Source organism: Muntiacus reevesi, chromosome 17 (assembly GCF_963930625.1).
Source record: "Muntiacus reevesi chromosome 17, mMunRee1.1, whole genome shotgun sequence".
Taxonomy (NCBI): domain Eukaryota; kingdom Metazoa; phylum Chordata; class Mammalia; order Artiodactyla; family Cervidae; genus Muntiacus; species Muntiacus reevesi.
The window spans coordinates 4931213-4950858 of NC_089265.1; the positions used below are offsets into that span (position 1 = coordinate 4931213).

Consider the following 19646-nt stretch of genomic DNA (forward strand, 5'->3'; position numbering starts at 1 on the left):
CCCTGCCCACTCCAGGGGCCTCCCCTTCACTACCCACATCCTTACAAGAATGACCCCCTCTCCAGATGAGCAGCCAGACAACCTGATGAGCAACCCGACTGTGACCAGTGCTAGGCGAGGCAAGGAAAATCATTCACAAAGGCAAATGGAAGGCCTACAAAGAAACAGAAAATGACACTCACAAAGGAGATCAAAAATGAACAAACCTATCTCAGTGAAATCAAATAAGTATTATCTTTTGAGAGGGAAAAACCTACAAATCCCAAGTGTTAAGAAATGATAATATTGAAACATACATTACCATGTGTAAAGTAGATAAGTCAGTGGGAATTTGCCATATGATGCATAGAGCTCAATCTGGTGCTCACCTAGAGGGGTGGGGTGGTGTGGGAGGTGGGAGGGAGGTTCAAGAGGGAGGAGACATATATACACCTCTGGCTGATTCACGGTGATGTATGGCAGAGGCCAACCCAATATTGTAAAGCAATCATCTACTGATTAAAAATAAATAAGTTAACTTAAAATAAAAAAGAAAGGGCAATACGTTAATAGAAAGAGATAAAATATGAGTTGGAAGTGATCAGAAAAAATAACAGTGATAATAAAAAAGGAAGAGAAAATGCAGTCAAGGATTGTATCAACTAGAATTCCTTTGCTGCAAGCAACACAAACAGACTCAACTAACTGAAACAAAAGGAGAGTTTAACGACAGGATATAGGAGATCTTCCCAGGTCAAAAGGAAAGCTAATGAACACACCCTGGGAAAAGGAGAATCCAGAAAGCCTTGCTGGAGGAATATGTTCATAGTTTTAGCTGGCTCCATCCATCCCTGTAATAGGGCTTCCCTGTTGGCTCAAGTGGAAAGAGTCTGACTGCCAATGCAGGAGGTGAGAGAGATGTGGTTTTGATCCCTGGGTCAGGAATCCCCTGGAGGAGGAAATGGCAACCCACTCCAGTATTCTTGCCTGGAAAGTCCCAGGGACAGAGGAGCCTAGTGGCTACAATCCTAAGGTTGCAAAGAGTCGGACACGACTGAGCGTGTGATGGATGGATGGACTCCTGTTATAAATGAAAGAAAGGCAACTACCTATCTCCACTCCAGCTCAAGATTCAGGATCTTGGAGATGATGTCCTGTCCTAGCTCTTTATCCCAAGGCAGTGCATGGAGAGCTTCAGATAAGGGGCTGGCAGGGAAGTGAGAATATATTCCATCTCCCGAAACTCTACTCCAAACAGAGGAGAGGACGTTCCCCCAGGGAAATAATGGCATTGTTAATTAAGAGACATGAATGCTGCAATGCCAAAAATTGGTAACCATCCACTGCACAGGCCCCGGAGGCCTAATGGATAAGGCACTGGCCTCCTAAGCCAGGGATTGTGGGTTCAAGTCCCACCTGGGGTAAGAGTACCTTTGGGCTTCCCAGGTGGCACTAGTGGTAAAGAATCTGCTGAGATATGGGTTTGATCTCTGGGTCAGGAAGATCCCCTGGAGGAGGGCATGGCAGCTACCCCAGTACTGAAGACTCCCCTGGACAGAGGAGCCTGGTGGGCTACTATTGCCCATGGGGTCACAAAGAGTTGGACACGACTCAGTGACTGAGGGGAGCAGCAGATCCACTACCGGGACATGAGCACAGGTTTGAGAAAAAAGTAAAAAGAGAAAGAATAAAAAATAATCAAATGAAGAGCTTAAGAAGAAAATCATAGGTATAAATGACAAAGGAGATCAAATACACTCAAGTATTTGCTTTTGAGATGCATCAATGACTAAAATGATAGTAGAAGAATGAGTGAAATATATGTACCTCCATAACTTACTACTACCTCATTCTTCCCAAGTTTTCTTTGTTCATTCTTATTTTTTTAATGTATTAATTTTTAATTGGAGGATAATTGCTTTACAATATTGAGTTGGTTTCTGCCATACATCAACATGAATCAACCATAGTATACATATGTCCCCTCCCTCTTGAACCTTTCACCTACCTCTTGCCCCATCCCACCCATCTAGGTTATCACAGAGCACCAGTCTGAGCTCCCTGAATCATATGGTAGGTTCCCACTGGCTATCTGTTTTACACGTGATCATTTATGTTTCCATGCCACTCTCTCCATTGGTCCTACCCTCTCCTACCCCACCCCCAGCCCCTGCTCCTCTATGTCTGCATCTCCACGGCTGCCTTGGGAATAGGCTCCACAGTACCATCTTTCTAGATTCCATATATATGTGTTAATTTATATGTTTTTCTCTTTCTGACTTACTTCACTTTGTATTATAGGCTCACGTTCATCCACCTCATTAGAATCTACACAAATACATTGCTTTTATAGCTGAGTGATATTCCATTCTATGTATGTACTGCAAGTTCTTTATCCATTCACCTATCAATGGACATCTAGATTGCTTTCATATCCTAACTATTGTAAACAGGGATGCAATGAATATTGGGGTACATGTGTCTTTATCAATTATGGTTTCACCAATGTATATATCCAGTAGTGGGATTCCCGGCTCATATGGTACTTTTATTCCTAGCTTTTTAAGGAAACTCCATGCTCTTCTCCAGAGTGGCTGTATCAGTTTTCATTCCCATCAACAGTGCAAGAAGATTCCCTTTTCTCCATACTCTAAAACTCTTAGAGGAAACACAGGCAGAACACTCTATGACAAACTGCAAGCGCCTCTATGACCCACCTCTTAGAGTAATGGAAATAAAACAAAAATAAACAAATGAAGCCTAATGAAATTTAAAAGCTTTTGCACAGCAAAGGAAACTATAAACTAGGTGAAAAGATAGAGAATGGGAGAAAGCCCTCAGAATGGCAGACAATAATAACAAATGAAATAACTGACAAAGGATTAATCTCCAAAATATACAAGCAGCTCATATCAGAAAAACAAACAACCCAATCAAAAAGTGGGCAGAACAGCTGATCTTTCAGCAGAAACTCTGCAGGCCAGAAGGAAATGGCAGGATATATTTAAAGTACTGAAAGAGAAAAATCTACAATCAAGATTACTGTACCCAGCAAGGATCTCATACAAAATTGATGGAGAAATAAAAAGCTTTTCAGACAAGTACAAGAGATTTCAGTACCACCAAACCAGCTTTACAACAATTGTTAAAGGAACTTATATATATAAAAAAGATCTACAAAATCAACCCCAAACAATTAGAAAATGACAATAGGAACATATATATATATATATATATATATATATATATATATATATGTATATATATATACACACACACATCAATAATTACTTTAAATGTAAATGGATTAAATGGTCCAACCAAAAGACACAGACTGGCTGAATGAATACAAAAACAAGACCCATATATATGCTGTCTACAAGAAACTCACTTCAGATATCAAGACACTGATATACTGAAAGTGAGAGGATGGAAAAATATATTCCATGCAAATGGGAAGCAAAAGAAAGCTGGAATAGCAATCCTCATATCAGACAAAATAGACCTTAAAATAAAGAAGATTACAAGAGATAAGGACATTACATAATGATCAAGGGATCAATCCAAGAGGAAGACATAACAATTGTAAATATCTATGCACCCAACATAGGAGCACCTCAATACATAAGACAAACACTAACAGACATAAAAGGAGAAGTTGACAGCAACACAATAATAGTAGGAGACTTTAACACCCCACTCACACCAATGGACAGATCATCAAAACAGAAAATTAATAAGGAAATACAAGTCTTAAATTATACATTAGATGAGATGGATCTCATTGATATCTTCAGGATATTCCATCCAAATGCAGAAGAATACACCTTCTTCTCAAGTGCACATGGAACATTCTCCAGGATAGACCACATCTTGAGCTGCAAATCAAACATCAGTAAATTTAAGAAAATTGAAATTATATCAGGCATCTTCTCCGACCACAATGCTATGAGACTGGACATCAATTACAAGAAAAAAACTGAAAGAAACACAAACACATGGAGATTAAACAACACGTTTCTAGGTAACCAACAGGTTACTGAAGAAATCAAAAGGGAAATCAAAGAATTTATAGAAACAAATGACAATGAAAATACAACTCAAAACCTATGGGATGCAGCAAAAGCAGTTCTAAGAGGGAAATTTATAGCAGTACAATCCTACCTCAAGAAACAAGATAAACATTGACTAGACAACCTAACTTTACACCTAAAGCAACTGGAAAAAGAAGGAGAAAAAAAATTAGTAGAAGGAAAGAAATCATAAAGGTCCAAGCAGAAATAAATGAAAAAGAAATGAAAGAAACAACCATAAAGATTAATAAAACTAAAAGCTGGTTCTTTGAGAAGATAAACAAAATTTACAAACCCTTAGCCAGACTCATCAATAAACAGAGAGAGAAAAATCAAATCAACAAAATTAGAAATGAAAAAGAAGAGGTTACAACAGACAATGCAGAAATACAAAGTATTATAAGAGACTATTATGAACAACTATATAGCAATAAAATAAATAACCTGGAAGAAATGGACAGGTTCTTAGGAAAGTTCAATCTTTCAAGACTGAACCAAGAAAAAATAGAAATTATGAGCAATCCAATTACAAGCACTGTGATCAAAAACCTCCCAAAAAACAAAAGCCCAGGACCAGATGACTTCACAGGAAAATTCTATCAAACACTGCAAGAAGAGAGAATGCCTATCCTTCTAAAACTCTTTCAAAAAATTGCAGAGGAAGGAACACTTCCAAACTCATTCTATGAGGCCACCATCACCCTGATACCAAAACCAGACAAAGACAACACAAAAACAGAAAACTACAGGCCTATATCCCTGATGAACATAGATGCAAAAGTCCTCAATAAAATTTTAGCAAACAGAATTCAGCAACACCTCAAAAAGCTCATACACCATGATAAAGTTGGGTTTATTCCAGGGATGCAAGGATTCTTCAATATACAGAAATCAATCAATGTTCAGTTCAGTTCAGTCACTCAGTCGTGTCCAACTCTTTGCGACCCCATGAACCACAGCATGCCAGGCCTCCCTGTCCATCACCAACTCCCGGAGTCCACCCAAACCCATGTCCATTGAGTCGATGATGCCATCCAAACATCTCATCCTCTGTCGTCCCCTTCTCCTCCTGCCCCCAATCCCTCCCAGCATCAGGGTCTTTTCCAATGAGTCAGCTCTTCACATCAGGTGGCCAAAGTATTGGAGTTTCAGTTTCAGCATCAGTCCTTCCAATGAACATTCAGGACTGATCTCCTTTAGGATGGACTGGTTGGATCTCCTTGCAGTCCAAGGGACCCTCAAGAGTCTTCTCTAACACCACAGTTCAAAAGCATAAATTCTTTGGTGCTCAGCATTCTTCACAGTCCAACTCTCACATCTATACATGACCACTGGAAAAACCATAGCAATCAATCTGATACACCATATTAACAAATTGAAAGATAAAAACCATATGATCATCTCAATAGATGCAGAAAAAGCCTTTGACAAAACTCAGCACACATTCATGATTAAAATTCTTAAAAATATGGGCATAGAAGGAAGCTACCTCAACATAGTAAAGGCCATATATGATAAGCCTATGACAAACACTATTCTCAATGATGAAAAACTGAAAGCATTCCCCCTAAGATCAGAAACAAGACAAGAGTGTCCTCTTTTGCCACTATTATCCAACATAGTTCTGGAAGTCCTAGCCACAGAAATCAAAGAAGAAAAAGAAATAAAAGGAATCCAGAATAGAAAAGAAGTAAAGCTCTCACTGTTTGTAGATGACATGATACTGTACATAGAAAACCCTAAAGATGATATCAGAAAATTACTAGAGCTAATCAGTGAATTCAGCAAAGTTTCAGGATACAAAATCAATACACAGAAATCACTTGCATTTCTATATACTAACAATGAAAAATCAGAAAGAGAAATTAAGGAATTAATCCCATTCACCATTGCCAGAAAAAGAATTAAATATCTAGGAATAAACTTACCTAAAGAGACAAAAGAACTGTACACAGAAAATTATAAGGCACTAATGAAAAGAAATCAGACGACATAAACAGATGGAGAGATATTCCATATTCCTGGGTGAAAGTGAAGTCACTCAGTCATGTCCAACTCTCTGTGACCCCATGGACTATATATATATCCCACCAGGCTCCTCCAGCCATGGGATTCTCCAGGCAAGAATACTGGAGTGGGTTGCCATGTCCTTCTCCAGGGGATCTTCCCGACCCAGGGATCGAACCCGGGTCTCCTGCATTGCAGGTAGACACTTTACCCTCTGAGCCACCAGGGAAGCCTCAATATTGTGAAAATGACTATACTACCAAATGCAATCTACAGATTCAATGCAATCCCTATCAAATTACCATGGGCATTTTTCATAGAACTAGAACAAAAAATTTCACAATTCATATGGAAACACAAAAGACCCCGATTAGCCAAAGCAGTCTTGAGAAAGAAGAATGGAGCTGGAGGAATCAACCTCCCTGACTTCAGATTATACTACAAACCTACAGTCATCAAGACAGTATGGTACCAGCACAAAAACAGAAATATAGACCAATGGAACAAGATAGAAAGCCCAGAAATAAACCCATGCAGTTATGGGTACCTTATTTTTTACAAAGGAGGCAAGAATATATAACGGGGCAAAGACAGCCTCTTCAATAAATGGTGCTGGGAAAACTGGACAGCTACATGTAAAAGAATGAAATTAGAACACTTCCTAACACCATACACAAAGATAAACTCAAAATAGATAAAAGACCTAAATGTAAGACCAGAAACTATAAAACTCTTAGTGGAAAACATAGGCAGAACACTCGATGACATAAATCAAAGCAAGATCCTCTATGACTCACCTCCTAGAGTAACAGAAATAAAAACAAAACTATACAAGTGGGACCTGTCTTTTGCACAGCAAAGGAAACTATAAGCAAGGTGAAAAGACAACCCTCAGAATGGGAGAAAATAATAGCAAATGCAACAACTGACAAAGGATTAATTTCCAAAATATATAAGCAGCTCATACAACTCAATACCAGAAAAATAAACAACCCAATCAAAAAGTGGGAAAGGGAGCTGAAGAGACATTTCTCCAAAGAAGACATACAGATGCCTAACAGACACATGAAAAGATGCTCAACATTGCTCATTGTTAGAGAAATGCAAATCAAAACTACAATGAGGTATCACCTCACAGGGGTCAGAATGGCCCTCATCAAAAAGTCTACAAACAATAAATGCTGGAAAGGGTGTGGAGAAAAGGGAACATTCTTGCACTGTTGGTGGGAATGTAAACTGATACAGCCACTATGGAAGACGATATGGAGACTCCTTAAAAAACTAGGAATAAAACCACCATGTGACCCAGAAATCCCACTCCTAGGCATATACCCTGAGGAAACCAAAATTGAAAAAGTCACATGTATCCCATTGTTCATTGCAGCACTATTTATGAAGCAACATAGATGTCCATTGACAGATGAATTGATAAAGAAGTTGTGGTATACATACACAATAGAATTTTACTCAGCCATAAAAAGGAATGCATTTGAGTCAGTTTTAATGAGATGGATGAACATAGAACCTATTATACAGAGTGAAGTGAGTCAGAAAGAGAAAGATCAATCCCGTATTCTAACACATATATATGGAATCTAGAAAAATGGTACTGAAGAATTTGCTTACAGGGCAACAATGGAGAAACAGACATAGAGAATAGACGTATGGACCTGGGGAGAGGGGAGGAGAGGGTGAGCTGTATGGAAAGAGTAACATGGAAACTTACATTACCATATGTAAGATAGATAGCCAACGGGAATTTTCTGTATGGCTCAGGAAACTAAAACAGGGGCTCTGTATCAACCTGGGTGGGGGGGGGGGGGTGGCGAGGAAAATGGGAGGGAGGCTCAAAAGGGAAGGGATCATGTATACCTATAGCTGATTCATGTTGAGGTTTGACAGAAAACAGCAAAATTCTGTAAAGCAATTATCCTTCAATAAAAAATAAATAAAATTTTTAAAAGTGGGTAGAAGACCTAAACAGACATTTATCCAAATAAAACATACAGATGGATAATAAACACATGAAAAGATGTTTGACCTTGCTCATTACTGGAGAAATGCAAATTAAAACTACAATGAGGTATCCCCTCACCCCAGTCAGAATGGCCATCATCAAAGTCTATGAATAATAATTGCCAAGGGTTTTTACGCTGAGCTGAGGTAAATGTGGTGTGGGATTTTCTAGTAACTTCCTCCTGCAGTAGAGAAGACAGAAATGCTGCAGCCTGTGTGGTATTCTGTCTGTGGACCCGGATAAAGGCATTTTACATCTCCTGGGTGAGGCAGGACCCTAGAGAGCAGCAGTACTGATACCTTAGGCATTATTATTTTGATTGTTTCTTATTGAGATCAAAGCTATTTATAATAACAGATTAGGTCCACTACTCACCTGAGCCTCACATGAGTTATCCTGAGGTACTGGGCGGAGCTGATCTTAGAAGTTAAAGAGAAAGCAGAGACAAATCTACAGAACTATGTTTTGTCTGCTGCTTTTTCAAATTGCAGCTTGGCAAGAGAAAGAATATATCAGAAGCTTTTAATTTTTTTTTCTACTAAAGAAAAGCTGAAGGAACATGAAAAGAGGAAAACAGGAGACATGGTGACATCTGCTTAATAGAAATGACTTCTCCACAGACTGTTTGCCACAGCATAGAAGGGTCTGGGCTTTTTGTGACAGCTAATCTGAACATTTGAGGTTGAAAACAAAATCACACAAGTCCTGAACTATCCAAATGATCTACCCACATCAGCCAGGAAGTATAGACCAAGGAATTCTGAGTGCTTTGGCTTTAAAACAGCTGTTGGGACTCTCGGAGGAATGGAACATGAAAACAAGATATCTGAACAAGTCTAACTAGGTTTTTCTTCTTTTAATTTTAATTTTTTTAGTTTTTAAAAATATCTTTTTAAAATTAATTTGGCTGTGCTGGGTCTTCATTGCTGCACAGGCTTTTCTCTAGTCGTGGCGAGCAGGGGCTACTCTCTAGTTGCATGTTAAGTGGGCTTCTCATTGCAGTGACTTCTCTGGTTGCAGAGCTCAGGCTCTAGGGCTTCAGTAGTTGAGGCTCCTGGGCCCTGGGGCACAGGCTCAGTCGCTGTGGCACATGAGTTTCGTTGCTTTGCAGCATGTGGGATCTTCCCAGACCAGGGATCGAACCACTGTCTCCTGCATTGGCAGGCGGATCGTTTACCAGGGAGCCACCAGGGAAGCTCTTAAATTATTTCTCTAACAGCTTTATTGAGGTAACTGCAAATTTAATATGTACAATTTGATGAGTCTGCACATATACATGAGTGATTCTTCATTGATGGGTTTAAGTTCTGCCATCTTTGGGTAGCAGAGTTGTTAAGAAAAGGCTTCAGAAACAAGCCAAACCTGCTTGTGATTCCCAGGCCTCTTCCTTACCATTAACTGCTCTGGGCTTTGTTTTCTTCATGGGGTTATTATGAGTAACATAAAACACAGAAGGCAATCAGAACAGTACCTGGGACTGGAATTACTTAGTAAGCTTTATCAGTTATTTTTAGGGCTTTCCAGGTGGTTCAGTGGTAAAGAATCATCCTTCCAATGCAGGAGACACAGGAGACATGGGTTTGATCCCTTGGGTTGGGAAGATTCCCTGGAGGAGGGCATGGCAACCCATTCCAGCATTCCTACCTGGAGAGTCCCATGGACAGAGGAGCCTGGCGGGCTATAGTTCATGGGGTTGAAAAGAGTTGGACACACCGACAGCACAAGTTATTTTTATTGTCACTAAATACAATGAATGGATAAAATTGTGATCATAAGGGCAATGAAAGAGGCAAACTTTGAAACCAGCCAGGTTTACATTTCACAGAGTTCACTCTGTCTTTAACAGTATGTACATTCTGTCTGACAGTTGTGTGCAGGTTTTTGTTCACACGTATCATTCACTAATAAGACTGTAAACAATAAGAGGTCAGAAACCACCTCTTACTCAAATGCTCATGATCTGAACCATATTATACTAAGTAAAAACAGCAGTCATGCTTTAATTTTGTTTCAGAACTGTGAAACTGTACAACTTTTTCTTTTTAAGAAAATCTAGTAGAAGAATATATTGATCTTATCTAATTGCTTTCAAATACGCTGTGATGAAAATCCTCGGTGATCAGCTACAGCTGGACCTTCTTGATCTTTATTTCATAGTGCAAAAGCATTTCTGGTTTTGTTTAGTTGCTAATTCATGTCCAGATCTTTGCACCCCATGGACTGTAGTTTGCCAGGCTCCGCTGACCAAAGGATTCTCCAGGCAAGAATATTGGAGTGGGCTGCCATTCCCTTCTCCAGGGGGATCTTCCAGATGCAGGGATCAAACCTGAGTATCCTTCATCTCCTGCATGGATTGGCAGGTGGATTCTTTACTGCTGAGCCAACAGGGAAGCCTGAAAGCATTTTTAGCCAGGTTAAATTCCCGAGCCTTAAAAAAAAGAAAGAAAGAAAAACAACTTCTGTGATTCAGAAAGTCTGTTCTCTGTTTAAAAGGAAAAAGTTGTGTGGAGGTATATCATAGCATATGTATCAAACAGCCAGATGATTTATAGAGAGGTACTCTGGAAACTAGGAAAAACTAATAAATATTGCATACAGAATAAGCTCTATTTTACTCTAGTGCTTATAAATGAAGGGAAGATTTTTCTAAATTATCTTTGTGACCCCATGGACTGTAGTCAATCTGGCTCCTCTGTTCATGGAATTCTCCAGGCCAGAATACTGGAGTGAGTAACCATTCTCTTCTCCAGGGCATCTTCCCAGTCCAAGGATCAAACCCGTGTCTCCTGCAATGCAGGCAGATTCTTCACCATCTGGGCCACCAGGGAAGCCCATTTATGAGCTAAAGGTTGCCTAAAGTTGTTACTGAAACACAGCAGTTAAAACCAGATGACATTAATGAAGTTTGATTCACTAGTATTGTACTCAACCACCAGTACATTTTATAGGTGACTTTTACAGTTATGTAGGAATATAGTTGTCCCTTAAACAACATGGGCTTGAACTATGCAGGTCCACTTATATGCAGATTGTTTTTCAATAAATACTGCAATACTATACTATCTGGGCTTCCCAGATGGCTCAGTGGTAAAGAATCTGTTTCAGTTTTTAAATATATCCAATTGGAAGGATAAGACCCCCTCCGGACAGGGGAACCTTGAAGATCATATCCAGGTTACTCATCGCCTAAGAGAAAAGAGACACTAATCACCCCTGCCTCCGGACACTATCTATCAGAATGTAAGCACAGGCTTATCGGTTATTAACTGTTTGGAATGTAACTGCGGGCTGATTGATTATTGACTGTTTGAACACATAACACGGGAATGATGGGGTTATTGTAGTTGTATTTACCCTGCCTTTGTTTATGTAAGTCTCAAGGGAATTGAGGTGGTGGGTTTGGACACGTACACATGGGGTAGGTGGTGGGTTTGGACACGTACACATGGGGTATAAAAGATTTTCACAAATGCTGGACGGGGTCCTTGGCTAAGAGGTGACTCTGCCTTGGGCCCGCCGGTGTAATAAACTGCACTCCACTAAAAAAAAAAAAAAAATAAAAAATAAATAAATAAATAAATAAATATATCCAATTCATCTATTTACTTTTTAGGGCTAATGGGAAAATGTTGATCAACAATACTTTCAGAGACTCAAAAGAAAACTTACTTTAATCTATTAGAAATCTTAAAGCTGCAAATATAGCAGACTGGATTTGCTGTTCAGTTGCTCAGTCGTGTCCAGCTCTTTGCAACCCCATGGACTGAAGCACTCCAGGCTTCCCTGTCCTTCACTATCTCCTGGAGTTTGCTAAAACTCATGTCCGTTGAGTTGATGGTGCCATCTAACTATCTCATCCTCTGTCAGAGTGGGTTTTCAGAGTATTTATGTCCTTTTTTATCCTCTACATGGTCTTTGGTGTTCTGTTTCTATTTTAACTGTATTTGTATTGTGCTCTTTATTTTAAAATATTGCAAATAATTTTGGAAGGAGATGGGTACTGACAAAAATAAAATAAAACTCTTAGATAAAGGCAGATTATCAGTGGAAGAATATCCACCAGTGTCTCTATTGTAATTATAGTCTTATTATTGAATCTCTTTGCCTGAAAGGACTTGGGGGTTGTTATCTGCCTAGGGGAAAAAAAAAAAAACACGTTGAGAAACTATTAACCTTTGATAACCTTTACAGTATTTCTTCAAGTTTGCCATTGCTGCCAAGGGAACATATCCAGACAGAGCAGAAAATTCATTAGACTTGAGGGTTTCAGATATCTCTATCAAGGACAAGGACAAAACGGCTGTCCCAGAGGAAAGACTGGTACACGAGGGCTCAATAACTTCCATTTTTCTTCATCTGGGTCCGGTGACCCATTCCATGAAAATGCCAGCACTGCGCTATTTCATCCAGATGAACTGGGGTTATGCCATCAAGATAAACACTGTTTGCTCAGGAAGCCCTGAAGCCCAGCACTGCTGATAATATTCAGAAGCTCCCTCTCTAGAGTCAAAGTGACATTTGGTCCCAATGACATTTGCAGAATTTGGGGCCAAAGTCTTTCCACCTCCCAAACGGGAAAACTTTGAGTCAATGGGGCTTAATCCAGGTTTAAGTTATGGTACACCTTAGTAGTCAGATACAAGTAGACACTTGATTAATGAATAGTTGTTAATTAATTATAGTTAACTATAATTCCAATGCCTTTAAGTATCAATTTAGTTTTGTAATATTTTCAAATACACTCCTGAAAACCACTGTATGTTTTGTAAGATGTACATGATACTTTGTATCTGGTACCTCTGGTAAAGAATCCACCTGCAATGCAGGAGACATGGGTTCAATCCCTGGGTTGGGAAGATCCCCTGGAGAAGGGAATGGCTACCCACCCCAGTATTCTGGCCTGGAAAATCCCATGGACTATACAGTCCATGGGGTCACAAAGAGACACGACAGAGTGACTTTCACTTGGCAGAAACAGAATTATGTTGGGGTTTTTCCCACCTGTTGCTCCCATTCATTTCCTCTTTGACCTCTTCCCTTACCCCTGGTTTTTGTGACAGGATTTTATCCTGATTTTCCTCCAGCCTCTCTCCTGGGACCCTGCAGGAGCCTCGAGTGTTCTCACATCCTGGGTCTTCTGCTGTCTCTGACCTGGGTCATTTCTTCTGATTTAAGCTGATGACTCCTACATCTAGACATCTATCCCAGGTCTTTCTTCTGAGTCTCAGTCCTGCATGTTCTATAAATAAATCCATCTGGATATTGAATGGATGATTCAACGCAAACAGGCCCAAAGCTGAACTCATCCTCCAGACTCTTTACACAACTGCTTCCCAGTTCCAAGGAACTGTACCACCTGACTTAACCCACCTGGTTTACAAAGAGACAAGGCTTGAATTCACAACCAAATTTTCAACCCCCCTTTCCAAGTCTACGTTGGGCTTTCCAAATGGATTCTATGTCCTCAGCATCTCTTGGGTCCACTCCCTCTTCACTGTCTTTACTACTTCTACTTTGAATCAGGTTCATTCCTTCCCACCTGGATGTCTAGACCAGCCTCTGAGCAGGCATCACAGCTCCTGAAGTCCTACTTCAAACTTTGGATCCCAAACACCCCCCATGATAGTATTCCTAAAAGAGAGACCTGACCATGTAATTTCCCAGCTTCAAGCACTTCCGTGGATCCTCATTGAGTCTGAGATTGTGTGTGTGCCTTTGTGTGTCTGAGGGAGATAAAGTGAGGATGAGAGAAAAAGAGAAGGAGATAGATATGACCCGGTGCGAAGTCAAAACCTTATGGTTTGAATCCACTTTCAACCATGTGACATCAGTCAGATCATACAAACTCCCTCTAACCTGGGTTTTCTCAGATAGGTGAGAAAACCCAGGTTATATAAAAATAAATAACATATATTTTTTGTTTTTATTTACCTGGGTTTTCTCACATATTTTTTTAGAATTTTTATTTATTTTTCTCTTTCCCAGTATTGATTGACCTAAATGGAAAGGCAACCCAAAAAAGAAGGGATATATGTATATATAGCTGATTCACTCTGCTGTACATCAGAAACTATACCAGCACTGGAAAGCAACTATACTCAAAAATAAAACTTAACTCAAACATAAATAAAGTTCTCATCTATTAAATAGGGTAACACCTATGTCTAACTACTCGGAGAAGTTCGAGGACAAGTTGAGATAAAACACCTAACCTAGTGCCTGGCTGATAATTAGGTATCTGGTCAATAAAGTTGTGGCTCTTCCTTGACCCAGTGCAAACTCACCAGTTTATACACCGAGCCTCTCCTTCCCCAGCCCGTATTACTGCCCCCAGGCTCACCTGTAGCGGAACCCTCACACCTAGGCTGCTGCTGTGGCCGCTGAGTTACTGTGGGTTCTTTTAGCTCCTGCCGTTCTCTCTGAAATGCTTGGACCTGTTTCCTTCTTTACCTGGCCGACTCCTACTCAAGGCTCTTGTCAGCCTGTTCTTGCTAAGCCACACCCCATGTGGATTACAGGCCTGGGCTTCCAATTTCATAATTATTTCATAATTATTTCAATCAAAACTCGAGTGCCTTTTAGGTGTCAATCCTGTGCCATCTGGGAATAAATAAATGTCTGGGGATGTAGAGCTTGGCCTCAGGAACCACACAGGCTTGAGTGGGGCAGAGATACAGGGATGGGCGTGTCCCGCACTTCAGGAGAACATGCAGACCAGCCCCCAGTCCTGCCTGGAAGGATCTAAGGCAGCTTCTGGAAGAAAGGAAACTTCTGGAACCTTTTGAGTAGACTAAAATAGACCTGTAGTCATTCATGGTCCAAATCAAGACATTCTTAAGAATAAAAGAGTGCTCATTTGATCCCTGAGTCAAGGAAGATCTCCTGGAGAAGGAAATGGCAACCCACTCCAGTATTCCTGACTGGAGAATCCCATGGACAGAGGAGCCTGGCGGGCTACAGTCCATGGGGTCGCAGAGTCAGACACGACTGAAGCGATTTAGCATGCATGCATTTTCTTCTATAACACGGCAGGACAAGGACGGGGCAACAAGCTCCCTACACAGCAACTGGGTTAAACATCCCTCTGTGGTTCTGTTAACGTGTCCACATGGCTCTCAGGCCACGTCCCCTGTTGGGGGGAGCAGCCACAGGACAGCGGGTACCCGGTATCTTCTGATCTCACTCCCTTCTGTGTTTTCTTACTTATTTTGAATTGGAGGAAAATTGATATACAATGTTGTGTAGGTTTCTGCCATACATCAACATGAATCAACCACAGGTATACATATGCCCCCTCCCTCTGAAGCCTCCCTTCCCACCTCCCACTTCATCCCACCCCTTGCCCCCTTCTTGACTAAGGGTTGTTGGCAAAGCTTTAATTCCCCAGCCTCTATCAGGCTCATTTTGTGGGCAAACTTGGCCAACTTTATAGCATGTGATGTGACCCATGATATCCAGAAAAATGAGTAGCTTCCTGTTTTTCAGCTCCAGAGAACAGAGTACATTATGACCCCAAAAGGAGGTAAACAAACACTCAGAATATCTCAGTCATACAACTGGAGTAATAAGAGGGTAATAATATCCGAAACACACAATTAAGGACACCAGTGTTAGTGGCTCAGTCCTGTCCAACTCTGTGCGACCCCATGGACTGTAGCCTGCCAGACTCCTCTGTCCTTGAGATTCTCCAGGTAAGAATATTGGAGTGGGTTGCCATTCCCTTCTCCAGGGGATCTTCCTGACCCAGGGATCTAAACCATGTCTCCTGAGTCTCCTGCATCAGCAGGCAGATTCTTTACCATCTCAGCAACCAATACTTAATAGGAATCCACGCACATGCAAGGTTAGGGGTGGGACCCTGTCTTCCATACACACTGTGCATCATTAACCCCCAATGGGGTATCTGACAAGTGTCTTTGTTACCAAGGCCAGGAAAGGATTCTCAGGCTCTTTTTTGTATTATCGGAACACAGCCATGAACAGAATGCACTACAGGCAGTTTTCTGTCCTGTTAATAGCCAAGGGTGACCTGGTGGCTGCAATTTACAACCTGTGAAGGAATGTATAAATAGACAAATGATTCGAATCCGGGAAGCCTAGAGCAACACTCCACAATCATCATAGCACTTAGAGCTGAGCCCCGCCTCCCCCAGCATAAATGGAGACTCTGCCTCCAAGCAAGTTCAAGCACATGGAAGATCCTTTTACACATTATCTTCTCAGCATCTTCATGACTGAGGAAAAGAAAAAAAAGCACCATACTCAGGGAGATGGAAAAAGCCAGTGAAAAGATCTTACAAAAATCCAAGAAGAGAGAATCTGGGCAGTCACGTTAATGACCTGCTCTTTTTCTAGCAGAAAAAAATTTAGTGTAAGATGCGTGCAATTTCAGAACAATGCATCTGTAGGTCTCCAGAAGCTCTTTAAATACTGAGACCAAGGCAAACAGAAATGTAATTTTATCTCATGATTTCACTGATGGAATATAAAAAGAGTGCCAAGTTGGGAAGGGAGGCTTCCGAGGTGGCTCAGTGGTAAAGAATTCGCCTGCCAATATAGAAGATGCAGGAGATGCAGGTTCCATCCCTGAGTCAGGAAGATTCCCAGAGGAGGAAATGGCAACCCAACCCCCATGGGGTTGCCTGGAGAACGCCATGGACAGAGGAGGCTGGCACGCTGCCATCCATGGAGCTGTGAAAACCTGGGTGACTGATGCACCCAAGCTGGAAAGGAGACAGCCACCCGTGAGTCTGTCTCTGAAACTTCCAGCTGAAGCACAAGCTTCAGATCAAAGCCTCAGCTGAGATCCATTTACGAATTTATGCCAAGATAAAGAAAAATGTGAACATGTTAGTGAAAAATTAAAGGGACTGAAACATATTATCAAAGGTCAGGACATGTTATGGGTCAGGACAAAATGCAGCTAGCATAAGCCCGTGAGCACTGGTGTGGAGGCTTAGGTGAGGCCTCAGGTCATGTGAGAGGAAGGGAGGAGCCCGGTCGGTCCAACCTGAGCTGTCAGTGAGAGTCAAGGTCAGACCAGAGGTGTCCATTCTGGGAATCAGGCGATGGTGACTACCTCAAAGGGCGTGACAGTTGTCTCTGAAAAGTGCTCCCCCAAAAAAGAAATGTCAACTTAGAGAATTCACCAAATCCAGCTTTTGATGTTAAGTAGAAACACAAAGGGCTTCCCAGGTGGTGCTAGTGGTAAAGAACCCACCTGCCAATGCAGGAGACATAAGGGACACAGTTTCGATCCCTGGGTTGGGAAGATCTCCTGGAGGAGGGCATGGCAACCCACTCCAGTGTTCTTGTCTGGAGAATCCCCGTGGAGAGAGGAGCCTGGCGGGCTACAGGCCGTGGGGTCGCAAGGAGTCAGACACAACTGAAGCAACTTAGCACACGGCACACACAGAAATACAGAAATGTATGTCCTAGGAGAGAGCTCTCTGAGCTCTCTGAGTATCTGTCCCACTCTCTGGCCCCACGCCCTGTGGCAGCAGCCCCTGTTTGCAGAGGGCTTCTGTTGGTTTCCATGGACAGCAAGTCCCTTACATACGAACCTTCAGGTTGCGAACTTTCAAAGCTGGGAACGTGCCCCTGGGTGTCAGCTGTCGTACTGGACCATGGTACTTTTCAAGGTACTGTAAGATTAACAAATGTTTTCTTTATTTGTAGCGTTTGTTTGCTATGTATTATTTGTGTGAGAAGTATTACAAACTTAGTACAGTACTACATAGTCAATTGTGTTAGTTGAGCACCTCAGCTAACTTTGTGGAACTTATGAACAAACTGGACCTATGAACACACTCTCAGAATGGAACTCATTCATATAGGGGCATTCATATGTACTTACTGTACACTTGTTCTCACAAGTAAGAGTTTTTTTATTATCAGCATCCTGAATTTTTTTAAACTTTTTATTTTGTATTGGAGTATAGGCAATTAACAATGTTGTGATTGTTCCAAGTGAACAGCAAAGGGACTCAGCCACACATACACATGTATCCATTCTCTCCCAAAGCCGCCTCCCATCCAGGCTGTTACAGCAGGTCCTTGTTGGTTATCCACTTTAAATGTAGCAGTGTGTACTGGTCCATCCCAACCCTGCTCAGTACTCTGTGAAGAATCTAAAACTGAGTGGATATGTGTGTGTATAACTGACTCACTCTGCTGTACACCTGTACATTAAATTAACTATAGGCCAAAACTAACTATAATTAACTATTGTAAGTTAATTATAGGCCAAAAATAAAAATAAAAAACATTGAAAATGATGCTCAAAACAGCCCATCAAAGCAAGGGCAGTCTAGGAGTGGCTGATAAAGTTCAGAATTTTTTAAAAGAGGGTGAAGAGATATTCTGGGATTTATTTCTGTCAAAAGACACTGATTTTTGTCAGTAGTGTTCATGGGAAATTAGGTAGAATCTGGATGGCCTGTATCCTCCCTGCTAATTGGTATAAAAGAAATAGGAAGCAATTATGTGATACTGGGGAAAAGTAATTTTTGTCCTTCAGATAATTTTTAGAATATGAATGAAAACAATATCCTAGACTTTAGATTTTTAATAAATTTCAACTGACATTCCTCTCTATTAGTGCAACTTAATAAGAGTTTATTCTAATTGCCTTCTGTTCATCTCAATTATTTTAAGCATTATCCATTTTAAAGTTGATTCCTAAATAAGCACATGAGCTTCAGTATAAATATCTTCTGTCTTATGATACAAGGATTGATTTGGTGGAGTGACACCTTAAAGAAAGAAAAAAGCAGAAATATCCATATAATAAGCCATTCTCCAAAAACAAATAGCAGGGACTTCCCTGGCAGTCCAGTGGTCACGACTTCACCTTTCAATGCAGGGGCTGTAGGTCGGATCCCTGATAGGGCAGCTAAGATTCCACATGCCTTGCAACCAAAAAACCAAAAAACGTAAAACTGAAGCAATAATGTAACAAGCACAGGTTTGGCCTCAGCAGATTCTGTCAAGGGCTTCCCTGGTAGCTCAGTTGGTAAATAATCTGCCTGCAAGGCAACCTACTCCAGTAGGTTCTCCTTGCCAGGAGAATTCCATGGACACAGGAGCCTGGTGGGCCACAGTCCATGGGGTCACAAGGAGTCGGACATGACTTCGCAAATAACCAACAATAAGAATCTTTATAAAAACACCTGACAAGTTAGGAATGAGATCAAAGGAAAAGAGCATCAAGGCCCCTCTATGTGGCTTCTCTACGGGACCTTTGCCCCTCCTGGCCTGGGGACTGACTGCTCACGGGGAAGCTCGGAGCCCTGACATCAGCACCCCAGCAAGATGGAAGCTGCGGGGTCTCCTGCGAACCAGCTCGGGAGCCACGGGCATCGCTCTGTCAGACTGTGGGTCAGGGCTGTCATAACCCCATCCAAGTGCAAGGACAGAGACGTAGGCCCACTTCTCAGTGAGAAGAAGGGCTAAGAATTTGTGCACATGTGTGAAAACTGCTCTCGAATGAGGACCAGAGGTGGAACCAGATGCAGGGCAGAGAGGGTGTTCTTCCCCCTGCCACGTGATGAAACTTAGATGAAACTTCT

General features: G+C 41.3%; 1 protein-coding gene and 1 non-coding gene across 2 annotated transcripts in view; both read left to right on the top strand.

The window, feature by feature from the left end:
* The window catches only part of GALNTL6 (polypeptide N-acetylgalactosaminyltransferase like 6), a 1391526-nt gene that overhangs the window by 1219171 nt on the left and 152709 nt on the right, over positions 1–19646 (top strand). The gene's annotated exons all lie outside the window — the stretch shown is intronic.
* TRNAR-CCU (transfer RNA arginine (anticodon CCU)) lies at positions 1331–1403 on the top strand. The gene has a single exon. It is a non-coding gene; the product is annotated as a tRNA-Arg (tRNA).